We start from the raw sequence: 17,522 nt of genomic DNA on the forward strand, positions 1-17,522 counted from the left end.
AAGAATTAAATTTACATAAAGTATAATAAAATTGAATAAATTTTCACTTTAGAGAGACAACACCGTTATTCATTGGGTGTTATAACTGTTAAAATTAAGTTTCTAAGAAAACCAGAGGACACGTCTGCTAAATGTGGGAAAGAAAATTACCAGAGGAGCTATTCTAACTCTTCCTTCTCATAATTTTTCCATGTCACACACACCAACAAATGTTACTTATGGAAGCATTTAAAACCCTATGTTTTCTTAATAAAGACTGCTGGAGACCACTGAGCACAGAGTTTGATAAGAAAGGATTAAGATTAAATAGATTCATATTTGTCCTACTTGGAGCCTAGTTCATTAATGACTACTTTACATGCAGCTCTTAGGAAATTATAGATATTTCTGTGCACAACTTTGAAGAGCAGCATTGCCATTTCAAAAATGAAGTCTCATTGGAAGTGATTGAAGCCATAGCTCTAAAGGGAACTCAAAAATTTGTTACTCCTCTGCACCAGTAGGAGAAATTAATGCTTTCTTTCATGGTTGGAGCTCCCATAACAAGTCTGAAAGGGTTAGCATATGGGCAAAGCAAATTGTTGACATTTTGTTGTTTCATGAAGCATATACATTCAAAATCTGTACATTATACATCTGCTAAAAGAATTTTGCCAAATTTGTATCTTTTTTCAGCTGTTTATAATCCATTATGGTCTGACACAGCTGTGGTGACATTGTGGTAACAATGAATGTTCCAGAATGTTAATTTTTCTCTAGACTTTTGCATTCTTTAAAAGCAGATCTTTTAAAAACATCCTCCTTTTGCAGGAAAAATACATTCTCTGAGGTATTTTTTCATTATTGTTGTCAATAACCGTTACTAAAGAGAAAAGTTACACCAGGCTAAAAACATTTGTGCCAAATCTCTCAACAGCCAAAGTAAAATTCCCACTATTCACTGCTTCCCAGCAAATTTCAGTCTGGTTTATTGATTCATGTGTATTCAATAACTCAGTTGTAAAACTTGTCAGAGTTTTAGAACTTCCATTTACCTTTATAAGCTTTAGTTATTTAAAGAACATGTCTGGATAGTAGTGTTCTTGCTGTGATTCATTTACAGATGTCATAGCTGTTATGGATTCAGTTAAGTTGTGTTGGTATCTATCTATTGATTGTGTCTGCTGCTGGTTACATTGGTCAGGGTATTGCATAAATATTCAGAGTTACTTAGTTCTCATTCAGAATTATTTGGTCTTGTAAGTTTGGGGAGAAGGACTTGTCTACTGTCTCTAACAGAAGTTCTCTCAGCTGGAAGCTGTAGGGCACTGTGATAACCAAGCTTCAACTCCCTTCTCGATATTTTTTTCCCTTCCCATTGCTGTAGATCAATCCAAAAATTGCATTTTCCAGAATCTGCAACAGTTCAGAGAAAATGTGTATACGTTTTTACCAGAAACAAAAGAACTGGAATTGAGAAGATGAGCTTGCATGTGATAGCAGCATTTTTCTAGATGACTTTGTAGGGCTGGGCTGCTCGCAGTGGTACATGGGGGATCTTGAGTTCAGATTCCCTCTTCTGCCTGATCGGGTGTAGGGCTTGGGATTGATTCTAGAGGAGGTAGCTTTAATCTGTTTTACTTTGTATGAGATACCTAAAACATTGATCAGAGCAACCAAGCAACACTTAATGACTGTGCAGCTGGGAGCTTGGGTACCCATCTATGAATGTGAGACTGGGGTTCGAGTCCCTGGTCCAGTAAGTATTTCAGCTTTCTTACAGAATGGAGTCTCTTTAACAGAAGGGTCGGAGTTTAGAACGCAGTTTTGCTGCAGAAGTGGTCCTGAAGGTTCTACTGAGGCTCTTTGTAAGTCTTTCTAAACTTCAGAGCTTCTGTAAACCACAAACATCAGTGGATACATGTTTATTTTCATCTGTGAAAGCCTCTGGCTGCAAGCCATGGGGAAAACCAAGAATGTAGCTGTAGCTCAGAATTTACCAACTGTCACTGGTATGATACTGTGCCAAAAATGATGCTTTTAGGTAATGCTGAGCTTTTTGCCATTGAAAGATAAAATTCAGGGTAAATTTGAGATACAGGAAGTATGAGAACCTTGGTATTTTGTGCTGTACTGGCAGGATTCATGAAAATCTGTTGCTTTTAGCGGAAAACATTCTTCATTATAAAGTTAAGGAGTGGTAAATTTCTGTGAATGGGCTATTATAGATCTAGGAATGCCTGAAGTAATAACTGTAGTAATAACTGTGGCTACCTTGGGGATGTTCTTCTCTCAGCTGTCATCATCCTCTTGACAACTTGTTGTGTTGCCACCCTCTTTCTCTGTACAGGCATGTGATTCTTTACTAGTCTGAGGCGTGTGCTATCCCAAATGGTGTAAGCAACAACACACGCAGTTGATCTTACTCCTCCAGTACACTGAGACAGCTGGAGATGTAGCCAGATGAAGATGTAACATGCTTCCTTGCGGACGTTTGGGACTTAAAGTAGTTGGAGATGCTTCACAGTGGGGAGCATTTGAGGAACACCTCAGATTTCACTTGCTTGGGTTCTGAAGTCTATTTAGGAGTGACATGGTCAAACTCTAAAAAGGTTTAAATTTATTTCTCCCTTGGCCAAAGAATGGCTTATCCTGTTGTGAGCTATAAGTAAGCTGTTGAAGAATGAGAATGAAAAACTGACAGATGGAAACTCTCGTGTTCTCCCTCATAATGTTTTCACATGTACTGTTGAAAAAATTTAATATAGCTTCCAAGCTTCTTGATACTAAAAAATTCCCCTGTGTTTGAAATTCTTCACTTACAAATTTGGTGCCACGTTATTTCCCCGGTTCCTAAAGGCATGCAGACTTCGCAGAAGAGGAGCAGGTACAAGGGGTGATTTAGAGCTGAGAGTGAGCTGTTGTGTGGGAGAGACAAGATACAACAGTGAAGGATCTTCACATTTCCTTTACGTGTAGGAGGGCCACAGCTGCAGCTGCTGAGTTGTTCAGTAGCTGTTCCCAGTGGAGTGGGAAGAGGCTTCCCCTTCGTATCCAACAGGACACAGTTGTGTGCAGTCGCCCTCTGAGGCCACCTGATGCTGCACAGGATTTGGACACGTTTACTGCATTCAGTAGTTATCACCTGGACATGGGGCAGCAGCAATGAAGGAAACATCCTTTAAGCGGTTGTGAAGACTTGAAGGAGGGAGTGCTTTTAGGCTTTGCAACATCCTTGTATCAATAGCTTTCACAGCTATCTCAGGAGACACGCAAATGGTTCAGTGCCATAAACCACCCCATACGTTGAATGCCTGGCCTTGGCTGTTGAGGAAATCTCTTCCCTTTTATTTCCTCTTATGTGTCCCCAGTTGGTATCCTTCAAAGGATATTAAACTAAATACAGCAAATACATAAATATTTCATATGGTCATTTTGCTAGCACAGTACCAAGAACTTTATATAGATCTGTACACATTGTCCAGAGTATAATCTTTGTAGGGTTCCATTACTGTTGGTTTGTTGCAGTGTATGGAGCTCTGAGTCGTGGTCAGAGAACTCCCCTGTATAGTAAGAGCATCACGGAATGATATAAATGGGTCACAGTATGGTTCCTAACTCAAAGAATGAGTCATTCAGTTGCAGGATAGAGAAGCCAGCAGGTTAAAAATGGGCAGGAAAGCGCAAAAAGCTGTTTATCTGCCTGACAGTCAATAACTAAAGGCAATAAGCCTTACATTAATAGTTGTAAGCAGTAGGACTACTTGCCTATCCACTTGATCATTATCTTTGTAGTCTTTAATTAGAAGAATTGTGTGCAGAGCTTTGAAAGGATGATATATGAGCTACTGTTACTGGTGTGTTGGGCTCTTCCATGAGGACAAGTAGAAGGAGAAAACAGGAATATCATTTTGCTTTGCTGGTTAAGAATCTCAGTAATCTGCAAGGTGTCACCTCTGAGATTATTGCTGTGTTCTGCCAGGAAGGAGGTGAATTAACACAGTGGGTATCTTGTTCAGTGTTGCATGATGGCAACTGCAAACAATATGCAACTATGATTTTGGGGGAGAAAATGACCCCCACCTGTTAACAGCATAAGAGGGTTTGTTTCCCGCAGTCACTGACTGAAGAGATCTGCTGGCATAGTAATCACTTTACCATCACCTACTGACTTGATAGAAGTTGTGTACTGTGGGCTGTCTAGTCTCTTAGCCAGAAATTAGAATAAATTTTTTTAAAAAGAACCAGTGATGTAATTATTGCAGGTCTGAGAGTATATCTGCATAGCTACGCCCATCCCGCTGTAGTGAACGTGGCCACCCGCAATGTGGCTCCTCCAGGGACGGGCAGGAGCTGGTGTCCCCAGGGGCAGGGTTTGGAGCTGCCTGCTCCAAGTGAAGGTGTCTCCATGCTCAGGGATGATGCAGTTTGGCCTGTGAATTATTTACAGACTGTGGCTCGCTCCCTGCTGGTCATTGGATTATATTAGTATTAGGGGTGTAGCTAGGTGAGATTTATCTCGCTAGGCCGTGAAGATGATCAGAGGGCTGGAGCACCTCTCCTATGAAGACAGCTGAGAGAGTTGGGATTGTTCAGCCTGGAGAAGAGAAAGCTCCAGGGAGACCTTATAGCTGCCTTCCAGTATCTGAAAGGGGCCTACAAGAAAGCTGGAGAGGGACTTTTACAAGGGCATGTAGTGATTGGACAAGGGGTAATGGCTTCAAACTGGAAGAAGGTAGATTTAGATTAGATAAAAGGAAGACATCTTTCATTCTGAGGGAGGTGAGACACTGGAACAGGTTGCCCAGAGAAGTTGTAGATGCCCTATTCGTGGAGGTGTTCAAGGCCAGGCTGGATGGGGCTTTGAGCAACCTGGTCTAGTGGGAGGTGTCCCTGCCCATGGCAGGGGGGTTGGAACTTGATGATCTTTAAGGTCCCCTCCAACCTAAACCATTCTGTGATTCTATGATTATGCTTCTGAGTCTAGCCTGTTTCACCCTTTGCTTTGTATGTGTGGCATCACAGATTTACCTAACTTTGAGTTATTGTCTCCGGTTGCAGGGGAATGCTTCATACCTGTTTGCTCCTTTGCTTTTTCAGAGTGTTGACTTGCTGGGTTGAGTTTCATCTCCACGAAGTCTCTGTGCTGTAGAGAGGGAAGCTGGTAATACAAAACACTCGGACAAATCTCCCTCGGTAGTGCTATCATGAAACATTTTTGCATGTTTTAAGACCCTTCCTGATAACTATAGAGCGGATGGGGTCATCAATAAATTATAATTTGATGCTAAATTCTTGAGGCCACACATATAACTTTGCTAATACATACAAGCAGGTTTTTCCCTTTTGACAGCTTGCGTGGTGTCTGACATTTTAGGGTTATTAGGGCTTCCCTGTCTCTTTAGTTGCACCTGTCTTTAGGATGGCATCAATTTCTGCATCTCTGCTTTTTATGTAACTTTTCTGTCTCAAATAAGCATCTCAATAAGGCTGCTAGCACTCTTTCGCCAGTTGGTTATATTTGTTTTCCTTTGCTTCTGGGAATCCTTTACACTGATTTCTAGTTATGTTGCAATGTGATTTTACTGTTAAATGGGCACTGAAAGAGAATTTCTTCCTGTCCTGGGAGCAGCTTCCCAATCCGCTGATGATACAGTGACTCATTGTTCTTTCCCAATCATAATTGGGCATATTTTGCATTGATAGGGGTTCAAAAGTTTATGAAGCAGCTTTCTGGGCCTCTCTTTTTGGCTGTGAAAGTCTGTAGACAGATGCAGAAATGTAACTCAACTGCATGCCTGCGGTACCTAAACTATATAAATACCCGCAAAGTCTTCAATGTTAATATGCTTAAATTATGATGCTACCTTACTCACCTCTGGAGTCTCCGTTACCTTTAGTATCTGCTGGTTGTTATATAGAAAATACTAGACTTACTGCTCAGGCTCCCTGGTAAGTCAAACATGCACTCCCCTTCTCTCATTGGTGCCGTTACCTGGAAAGATTTGCAGGCTTGTCCTTTATTCCGAACTCAGGATAACCGCAGGTATTCCCAGCGCCAGGCAATATTGGGAAAATCCTATTGTAGCGAGAGTCTGTAGCTCATCTACTCATTTGCTTAGTGACAAAGATTCAGTGAAAAAGGTCTGGTCGTGGAAATTCTTCTTTCTTTTGTTGCCCTCTCTCAAATCTGATGAGAAGAATTCATATGTAATAAGTCTGACTAGGGGAGGACTGTTTTGCTCTGTAAATTGATAGATTTTTTCATAGGTAGGGCACACATTCAAATAGGGCCCAAATGTCATCACCATCCCTTGGTTCCTGAGAAATTGTATTATGTTTCCTGCCTACTTTTTAATAGAAAAATGCCTGTGTCACACTGTGCTGTCATGTTCAGCACTTGCACATAAGTAATAATGGATGGGACATGTAAGCTACGTGTTATTGATGAGCTCCATTTTTTCTGTATTGATATGAGTTAGCAAGGCTGTTTGGAGAGCTTTCTTGTGAGGTCGAGCTCAGTGGTGCCTCTTCTGCAAAACAAAAAAGATAATCCTAATTCCTTCAGAAGTTCCAGTTCATTCTTATTTTATTTTTTTTTTCTTTAATGAAGGGATATATATTCTGCATATGCAATAATATTAGCTTTTCCACTTTCCTCAAATGGAAGAATAAAGCTTTACATATCTGCCTTTTTCCTAAATTATAGCTGGATGTCTGTTAATATTTTTTCATGCTTTTGTATTTCCTGTAGCTGACAGTTCTATTGGAGTTGGTACTAGCATACAGTATAGTCAAGCCTGTTATCTTTCTCCTTGTAACAATGTAGTCCTGAAGCAATGGGAGTTCATTTTACTGTAGAAAAACCAATTATGTTGGCTGTTAGGTATTTTACCAATATATGTTCTTCATTACTTCCTGCATTTTCATCAAGGTGCATGACTATACAACAATACTTTATGTTCTTTGGTTTTGCCTATTTGTTTAAGTTTTTTGTTACTGCATCCACCTAACAGTAGCAGAGTTCATTGCAGAGGTTCTGGTTTTAAAAGCCAACCAGCTCTTCCAGTCGCTTCTTTCTGAGACTTGGTTTTAAACTGTCTTACGCTGACCAAACCCTTATCTCACATATAAAAATGGACTGCTGGCTTTGATGCAAGTTTCTAAATGAGTTTGAGACTTTGCAAGACATGAATGGTGTAATCAGCAAAGAAGGCTTTTAATGTCAAGAGTGTAATCTGAAAAGAAAAAGTGATTCTCCAGAAAATGATTGTATGGCTCTATACTTGTTCTGAGGATGCTATACCAGATAGCATAGTCTTTGATTCCTTTGGTCATTGATCTGTTTTTAATACAGCATGTATTCATGAACATGCTGTAAACGCATCAGTCCTTTGCAACCTGAAGGAAAATATGCAAATAGAAGGATTTGATAATACTTCAAAGTGTTTGAGCACTCAAAACCCTAATTTCTTCTGATTCCTTTCTTTTGATTGAAGTAATAAAATGCATATTATTATTTCTTCTCGTTTATTCAGATTTCTTTCTTGAGCTTATAGCTTGTCCTTTCTAAAGCTACAATATAATTGATCTTTTCCCCACCGTCGTTCTGCTCTTAAGAGTGATGTAGAAGTGACTCACTTTCTGCCTACTGCTGCCTTTAATTGATGACTCATCTGCTCATCCCACCATTAGTGGTCTCTTATGCGCTGAGGTTGATCAGTAGGTGTTCCACGTAGCCTCCTATTTAGACACAGACTGTCACAGTGCCGTTCTTTAGGCATAAATGTGCCTGCCCTATTTGCCAACAGCTTTCTCACGTTTTCCCCAATCAATCGTTATGACAGGAAAGGAACCACCCACTGACAGGTCCCAAAGGAAGAGGAACACATCTTTACAGCTGGAATATTCAAAAGCTTCTGGAAACCTTTCACTCCTGAGCAGGGATGGTACCTCTCTAATTTGAGTCTTTGACATGAGAAGCTTCTTAACATGAGAAAAAGGGAAGATTCTATGATTTTTTTAAAACCAAAAAGGCCTTTGTATATCAGGCCTGTCATCAACTAAGCATTATCTCCAATATGAGTTTTACCTCATCCTTTTCAGCTCTGCTGTTCAGAACTTTTGTCATTGAGTCTAAACATGACATTGAGCATTGAGTCAGCATTCAGAAATACTCATCCTTATCCAGCTCACAGCAGCTCTTGTGCTCTCTGTTGCTAGTTCACACAGTATTTGGGTAAAAGTTATGTTGTTTTTAACATTATACTTAACAGTAACTGGAAGTGTTGCTTGTTTCTGTTTAGATGAGAGTCCTTACACAAAGTCTGCAAACCAGGCAAAGGCACCTGATGGAGCACTGTCTGTGAGGAGACAGAGTATTCCAGGTAAGACTTGCTTTGCTTTTTATAACACCAACTTGTTTGTGAACAGCAAGGTAATACTAATCAAAATTCAATTAGTTATAAAAAGCAAATGAACTACAGTTACTACCACACAACTTTATAAGGCAGGTCCCGTGGGAGCTGTAACAAACTTCCACAGTTAAGTTACCTTGGGCTTCAGCTATGAAGAACATCCCCATGTCTATCTTTTGCAGCAGACTTCAGACATTGATCACAACAACCTTTCCATCAGAGACTTGTAATTTCAGGCCACGTGAAATCTGTTCTTCAATATCTGATTTCGGTGGTGTAGGGCAATTGGCTCATATTTTCCACTGTTGATAGGCAGGCTCAGAAATCTAGCAGAGCAACACTCTGATAGAGTTCTCATCTTCACGTGATTTTCTGCCACACATATGTCATCCTTGTCTTTTCTGTCATCGCATCGCACAAAGCTGGACCACTAGATCAGTGGTTAAAATGTGATCTTCAAGCTTGTGTCTCTAATTAGTTCAAACAAATCTGCAAAATATATCCATGAAGAGCAAGTTTCATATATATGTTATGCGGCATTCTAAAGGGCTTTTCACCTCAAGTAAAAATTGAGACATCTCTTAATGAAAACAAATGAACACTGACAAAGGTTGTACACAGGTGGAATAACTGATGTTGCCATTCTCACCTCAAGCACAGTCACCTCTGACTCGAAGGGAAGATGTATTAAAATAGAAAGGAGAAACTGTAAGGTCATGTCGCTCACCTTCTAATGACTAATGTTAATATTCTATGCACTCCAAGGCTGTATTGCTGAGCAAAGTCACACATCCCACAGGGAGGTTATGGATGCAGGGGAAGGATCTCAGTCATTTACCAGTGTCAGGTTCAGATCTCATCCCGACAACTAGTGTTTCTCAAGGGCCAAAGAACCTGTTTTGTGGATGCTTTGTGTGCACGTTTGTATATGTGTGCGAGAAGGAGCGAGCTGGATGATTTACTCTTCCTCATAAGGAACATTTTTGTCTGTTGAAAACAGCCTAGTGATTTAAGATTGTTATTTTTGTGGTAGAATCATGAAGATCATAAACATTGTGAAATGACACAGCTGCAGTGTCCAGTATGCAGTTATTGTTATGAGAAACTCTTTAGTTACATGAAGACCAACCAGATTTTTTTCCTTCAAGTCAATACAAATAAAGATTCATTGTTCTACTGAGTGAATTAAGACCTCTGTATGCGTACCCCTTCTAGTAATGCTTTAGCTTGTAGGTCACTAATACTTAACATATTAAGTATCTACTTCTTTTTTTCCCCAAATCTTTTTCGTTTATTTCACTGTGAACTTAGCAAGTGTCATTTATGATGTGGCTACTGTATTTATAAATCACGTGTGCTAAGATCCAAATACAGGCTAAAGTTCACGGTTTTGCATAGCATTTTGAGAACTCCTGATGATTTTCAGTTGTGTTCTTTAAAGAGACAGTTTGATGGAAGTCGAACTGCTGCAACTTTTAGAGCATTTGGTAAGATTAAGAATTTCAAGTGTTGAATAGTCATCATGACTAATGATAATTTTTTTAAATTATTTTTTGTAAGTTACTGTATATTCTGGAGTTTCTGAGAGCATCGCAGACAAATCTTTCCTGTGTGCTCTGAATGAGTCACAGTTTGTTCAGAGAGATAATACTGGCAAGTGTTTGGTGAGATGTACTCTGTCTATTTCAGGTGTTCTGAAAAAACTGATCTAAGCCTATGTATGTTCTTCAGCTTTTAATACAGTGCAAACATTTATCTTGATGCATGGTTGCATCTCTAGACCATGGGGGCCCCAAAGGATAAATGAGATTGAGCCACTTGGATATTTAAAAAATAGTAATCAAAACTTTCTCATGCCCTGAGAAATTAACATGCTAGAGCAGTGGATGTTGTGAGTTTTGATACATGCATACCTTTGTAAAACTAAATACTATTTTGACAAGTAACTTGAACATTTACGAGTTGACTGAAGTTTCTGAAAATAACCTGTAAACATTTCTATCACTTGGATGCTGAGAATATTTGACCCCACGTTTCTTATGTAAGCTGGCACCTTGTAAAATAGCATCTATTGTCTAAATAGCATCTAAATAGCATCTTGTCTGTGAACGGTTTATCCACATTATGGATTAGTCTTGACACAAATGCAGATGCATCCCAGCTAGCCAGCTTGGCAGTAGGGTGAGTGCTGGTAATATTAACTAGTAGGATTAACTAGTTTGAGTCTGGAAGTAGAACAGCTGCTTTTCCTTGGGGGCAGGATCATGTTTCTGACAGTATGTAGGTCAGCTCCAAATAGCTTTGGAATTGAAAGGTGTGATGCAATGAACCTGGTAAATTCTTTTGGACCTGGATGGAGAGATGTCTGCTGGAGTTACTGTCAGTCATCCTTACATGGAGAGCATACACTGTCTGGAAAGCATTCATTTCTATTCCCCGCAGATGGTATGCCTGATAAAACATCACATTCCTGAAGTGCTGTTTTTTCAAGCTTGAAGCATGGCAGTGCCTTTGACAGTATAGCTGTCTAATCCACTTGCTGCTCTGTCATTCCTGAGACATGGACAGCAGATGTCCTATTCCCAAGGAATGTTTTGGCCATTGAATCAGCCAAGGGAAAAATTTGAGGGGTTAGCAACGTACGTAATCTTATACTGAGCTTTACACAGGTTTGAACAGTCTGTGGAAAGAATACCAGTGAAAATATCTATCTAGGTTGCATGATGTAAATCTGCCAGCATAATGTGAGGTCATGTCATCTCCCTGTGCCTGGTGGAAGTTCCTACTCATGACATCTGAATTCACTTTAAAGGATTTCAGTGCTCCTTCCTTTGGCCAGATATCAAAAAATGGGGAGCTTTTGTTGCTGTGAGACCTGAAACTACCCACTGTAAACCCCAAGAGGTTGTGTTTATCCTTCCATGTGGAACTGTATTGGAAGTGCAGTATTGATGAGCAAAGACTGAGTGCACAGAGAAGTACTATAATTCTATAGAGGTTACATGGAGCTCAGGCTTGGTTTATTTTACAGGGGAAAATTGTTGAAATAATCATTTTATAATTAAAGTCAAATGAGTGCATACTGTGAAATCAGTGCACTGACTTTAATTCCTTTCATCCCCAGAAGCAGGGAATGGATTAAGCATCTCTCTGGAGCAGAACTTGCTCGCTTAAGATGCAGAATGCATTATTCATGTGATGAGACTACATGTCATATTTATCATGTCTTCACATGGCGCAAAATCAACAAGCAACAGATCCTTTCAAGGGGATTTACCGAACTGCTGAAATTATAGTTAATTCAAATTACATGCATTAATATAATTGCAGTTTGAAACTTGGACTTAATTTTGCAGATATGTAGGTGTTTAGTTATAGTTATAAATACATGATTGTTTGAAACATTATTTAGCTTTACAGTCTGAATTTCTTAACGTAAAAAAGTGAGGCTTGAGGTAACACCAACATGACAAGCAGCCCGCAAAGTAAGAAACAGATTTTCTCCCCTGATCCTTTAAATATAGACTGTCGACCAGTATATAATGAAATCTTATTGCTACTCTGCCCATGTAGTGCATTACAGAAGCCACAGGGCTGTGTACTGTGTCTCATTCAGGAAACTATCCCTGTCAGACTAGCGCTTAGGCACAAAAATTAAAGCAGCGTGTTTCAAAATTCACAGGTAAGACCCTTCCCTCAGAATCACAGATGCAGTTAAAAATGCCTGACATTTAAAGTATTTGATACTCACTTGTTAGGTAACTGCTTGAGTCCCTAGGCTTAGATGGCCATAGTCCCCATTGACTTCCTGGGCTGAGGTTTCCTCCTGGCTTCCCAAGGGTCTGAAGCGGTGCCTGGCCAAGGGGAAGCATCAGGGATATAGCACTTAAAGGTGTCATTCCTGGGGTTGCTTATTGCTGTGGGAGCTTTAAAAAGGGCATCAAATATTCCAACAGTAGTGATACAATGTCAAGACATGATGACACTGTTAAAGAGGCACTTTGAAATCAAACAGTCTTTAACATATGCTCAAAGACAAGCATGTTCACAGTGCTGTCCTGAATATGGACAGGTTTAATAGCTGCTCCCATGCTTTTCAGACAAAACCCACTGCCCTCGTACCTGTTCTAACCACATGGAGGAACCTGTCAACACTAATGCTGTGCAAATTGTTCACTTTATTTATTTGTCTATTTTCAGTTGACTCACTGAAAACTGGGGGGATGGAGGGGAAAGAGATGACCTGATACAAGCATAAAAATAATTCTTCCATGAAACAAACAAAAAAAGACACAGTAAATTTGAGGCTGATTAGAATATTTTGTAAAATCTGAAACAAAAATTTCATTTTGGTTTTAGTCCAGTTCTGTACCTGCTTTTGATTGAGTCTTAAAAGTTACTGTTATTAAAAAACACTTTAAAATAGTCAAAACCCCCACAGTTTTTAAGAGCTGAAGTGGTTCAGCTTCTCAGTTTAATTTTTGTTGGCTGAAATCATTAGTTAAATTCTGCAAATAGTATTGGTTGGGTTGAAAGTCTGTTTTTTGGAGGAAAACCTAATTTGTGTCCAGTCTATTTGACACTAAATTTAAAAAATCTGTGCTTTTTACTTCTTGCATCTACTGACTCAGACATCTGCTCTATGGGAGAATTCTAGAAATGTGAAGTTTTATTGCCTGAAGTGGTAAAGGGCTCAAACAACTATAATGCAAACTGTAGTCTGGGGCAGCTATTTGAATCATCTGTGAACTGAGAGATTTAGTTTAGCCAGGAGTATTGCAGTCATGTAGCTGTCTCTCTGCTACAGTAAATTCTCCTTCAAAGAACCAGCGCCAAATAACGAGGAGAGATGTGGTAGGAACATTTCCTCAAACAGAGGAAAATTCCTTTTCTCTGGGACAGAAGGAAAACACAGCTGTCTTCCTTCTGCCCTGCTCAACGCACCTAGCAAAAGGTCCTTGAAGTCTTGTCCCTCATCGTGTGGTCTTTGATCCACTGTTGTGTCCCCTCCCGCGTAACCCTAGTGCTCCAGCTGTGCCAGCCCCTGGGACACACAGGAGCCATTACACCTTCCCAAGTCTCATTCCAGCCACCTTCTACTCCACGGTGATACCTCATCTGCTGAACAGGCAGATTGTCTGTATTTATGGTGAGAGTGCATGCCAACCCTTATGGAGGAGAGCAGAATAGATGAAGCCCATATGTTATAAATCATCCTTTGACATTTTCTCCACTATGGGGAGCCTGTTTTTCTCCCTAACCAATTTTTTTTCTATTATTATTTGTCATTTGCAAGTTTTGTACGCAGTTGTAGGGAGGTACTAACAGGTCAGTTGTTAAAATAGATCACTCTACTCTGAAGGAAAATTGTCAAGACTTTGAAGTCTGAAATTAAAGTGACCAGATTTTTCAGTTCCTTTGTGCATCCATGAATACTGCACTTGCTTTCCACGCTACCTGATTCTTTGAAGCATTCTATAATACCGGTTTCCTATTTCAGCACAGTGTTTGATCTCAAAAACAGAGCTAGCCATCAAACTGGAGGGAAAACACAGTGAATGTACAGCCCTGAGCGCATCCTCTGCAGTGGCTCAGGCTCTGAGATTGCTGTTATTAGCGGTTTTGTAGCCTCGTTTTTGGGGAAGTTTGGTAACAGAATTTAAATGCAAAAATAAAATGTTAAACAAATATAATTTTAGGGTAGGCTGAATTTTGAACTACTGAGCTAGAAGGGAGCACACGCAAATCCAAGAACCTTAAAATGCCTTGCAAGGATAATATTTACAGAGCTGCTACTAAAAAAAAAGAATTACTGTATGATGTAGTGTCCTCAGTAATTGCTTAGGACACAAAATACTCCTAGGAGAAGTCATGAAATACTAAATTATTGTAATAAAACAATAATTAATGTCCTGGGAATTTTCAGGCTCTGAAATGTTTAAATACACAATGTATTTGTCAGTAGAAAGCATTAAGGAAGTTTTCTTCTTTTCCTTGGCTCTAAACACGTACAGGTGCTATTTAGCTGTTTGAAAAAAAAAAGTAGACTTTCTTCCCCTTTCCCTGACCCACAGCCTGCTGTGCAGCAAATGTTCATATTCTGTCTCAGACTACACCAAATGTGGCTTTCCTGAGGGGTTTGTCTACTGCCGACAACTAATGAACTTGAATGTAGGTCAGCTGGAAGCTGAAGAATTTTGAAGACCACTCTGTTTTCTTCACTATGATTTTGGGGGGTTTGTAACATACAGATATGTCTGTTTAATCCTGAAAACAAAAATATATTGCTGTAGGAAAATAAGCAAAGATTGTGAAGAAATAAGAAAATAATTGAGAGTTAAAATATATATATATAATTATAGGATCCAGTATAGATTACATTTAAGAGACAGAGCATGTGATCCAGTTAGGATGTGCTTAGTTGCCAGTAGAAAATTGCATTAGCTGAACTTAACCTTTGTGTGTGCTGTGCTACAATTTAAATGAGGAAAAGGTCTGTATGGCATTGTATAATACTAGAATAGATAGAGTGCATTATTTTTCTTTTACAAGATAATCCCAGAAATAAGGGAGAAATATAGAAACTAATACAGAGAGACAGGAGGAATTGAAAAAAAAATCCACATGTATTAAAAAAAAAAGGGTTAAAAATTTCTGATGTGATCCAAAGATCCAAGTTTCATTAAATGACACTGCTTAGGAGGGAAGGTGGCTCCCAGATTATTCTTCTTGTAGCTCAGCTGTTAACATCTGAGCCAAGTTCACAGTGACTGACGAATGTGACAGACAGACGGTCCTTCCCCAGTGGGTAGATGTTTACCTATGTGCAAACACACATCCAGAGCCAGTTTTGTTTTCCTCTGGGGTTAATATGGCCTTGGCAAGACAGCGTGTTCAAAAATAGCTGGGTTTGTGCTTGCAGTTAACTTGGTCCAATTCCTTCAGACTCCCATGTCAAGTAAAGCGGCAGAAGATGAAAGCGATCCTGTTATTTTATGATGGAGTGCTGCGAACTTCTGCAGCCCACTTTGCATCATTTACTGCAGGGCAGCCAACTTCTCGAGCCATGTTGCTTAATTTGTGCACACCTCAGTCACCTTTTCCAGCCTCATCAAAACAAACCTGCCTTGCCTCTGACTTCTGCTTCCCTCTGATATTTATAAGCACTCCAGGTTCGTGGATGCAGTGCGGTCTTACCCATTCCTTCATCCCCTACCACAAGATTAAATAGTCTTCCCTGGCTAACTGGTTTTGCAGATTAAGGCATGATTTGCCCCAGGAAACCTTTCACGAAATCATCCCCTACCTTTTTCATAGTTCTCATTGTGGAAGAAAAGAATTCATTGCAGAAGTAAAACCTGAAAATAATACGTATATCTCAGTAAAGGCTGGATTTGGAAGTCAAAGCGTGCAAAAGCACTTTTTTCCCCTCAATTTGCATTTGTCTCATAGACACTTACTTTTACAGTGTAGTTTCTAAAATCAGAACAGAATGCTCAGATTTGCCACTAAAGAGATTTTTAACATTTTGAAATCCATTAGCAATAACCTCTGCAGTCACAGTTATTATGGTAACTATCTTGGGTGATTTCCTAGCAGAAGCAAGTGTTTTGACCTGTGAAATGCAGATCGCAGGCTAGTAAGCTTTTCTGCACTTGAGGTGTTTATTATATCTGCAAAGTCATTTGCTGATTTTCATGTTTGATGAAAGGCTGCAGCTGCCGTATCATTTACAGTGTTCCCTGTGTGTTTGTTTAACCTGCTGGAGGTTTATCAAATGGTCTGTGAAGCATCTGCAGAGCTACATGTCTTTTCCTTCCCATCGACATTGGAAGTTCCTGAATTTGCTTTCACATATTTAGTACTAAGTATTTAGGACTTCCTTGTCCTCCCTCTCTTCCACCAAAATAACTTTGTTGGAATGGTTTCATGTATGTCATTCATATAAACATGTCTCATACACAGATAAACCCAAAAGATATTTGAGTCTCGTAGAAAATGAAAAAACCCCACTGAGTTCTTATCTAGATGACATTGCTGATGATTTATTTATACATTCCCTTTACAGATCTGCTACCATGCTAGTGCTTTTCAATACTGAGAGGGATTAGGATAGAGAACAATCTAATTTTATTCCTTTCACCATAAATGAGGAAGAAAATGCTTTGAAGGCAATACTGTACATGAGGAACGCTGCGCTTTTTCAAATATTCAACTGATATGAGGTCTGAAAAGTTAAATATCTTTAAACTATTTTCACTTCTATATAGAAGTTGAATATGGGCACAGCCAATAGCAGGATTTATTGCTGATGGTAGCAATCGCCTTCATTTATGGGTGTTTGGATTTATTTGCATACAATTTTATCAAACTTCAGCCCTTCAAAATAAAATGTGTTAAATTATTCCAGCTGCAGTTTTTCCCAACAAAATCAGTTTAGATGTATGTAGTATGATGAGGATGAAACTCTAAACAGTATCTATAGCATCATTAAAAACCTGTCTCAGTTCTTTAGCGCTTGCAGTGTGTACATGTGCATGTACTCCATTGGCCATTTATTAGTTCAAAGCACAGGTCCCTAGCACCTGCCTTGCTGTCACTGAGACACCACAGGGTTTCTCAATGGCTCCTGAGGCCTGAGAATAGGCTGGGAAGCATCAGTGCACCTCCTGAGGTTGGGGGTCCCATCTCTGGGTTGTTTTCCTGCACGGCTTTGGTGTGCTCTCCGAACTCCACAACGGGAAAACATCCTTGTGATGGTTGGTTTCATTAATTTTAATCAAAGTGCTGGTGATGTCTTTTGAAAAATTTATTCTCCTCTAAAGGCTTCAGTTAGAAGAGGGAGCAGGCTGTAGAGGACGCTTGAGAAGAGAGGAACTAGGAAAAGCCAAAGGTGGTCAAGACTGGGTTTGAAAGGGAGGTACGGAGAGTCTCTGAAAGAGAAACTGGAGAGGCTGTGTGAGTTTGGAAAGAGAGATGAAAGCCAAATGCTTGTTAAAGTTCATGGCAAGAGGTGACAAGCGCAGGGAGATCTGTAACCCTGTGATTGTGTAACTGATCACCACCTGCTCCCAGCTGAACACAAGACTAATCAATCCCAGTAATCTCTGCTGTCCACAAGAAGTT

The 17,522-nt window shown here is 39.7% G+C and overlaps 1 protein-coding gene across 5 annotated transcripts in view; it reads left to right on the forward strand.

The window, feature by feature from the left end:
- The first annotated feature begins 8,289 nt into the window (after positions 1-8,289).
- The window catches only part of GRIP1 (glutamate receptor interacting protein 1), a 108,122-nt gene continuing 98,889 nt past the window's right edge, over positions 8,290-17,522 (forward strand). For all 5 annotated transcript variants that reach the window (XM_014963658.1, XM_014963660.1, XM_014963657.1 and 2 more), the window contains exon 1: positions 8,290-8,366. The gene's annotated coding sequence lies outside the window, so the exon portion shown is untranslated. The remainder of the gene's footprint in view (positions 8,367-17,522) is intronic.

This window comes from Calidris pugnax, unplaced genomic scaffold (genome assembly GCF_001431845.1).
Source record: "Calidris pugnax isolate Ruff unplaced genomic scaffold, ASM143184v1 scaffold44, whole genome shotgun sequence".
Classification (NCBI taxonomy): domain Eukaryota; kingdom Metazoa; phylum Chordata; class Aves; order Charadriiformes; family Scolopacidae; genus Calidris; species Calidris pugnax.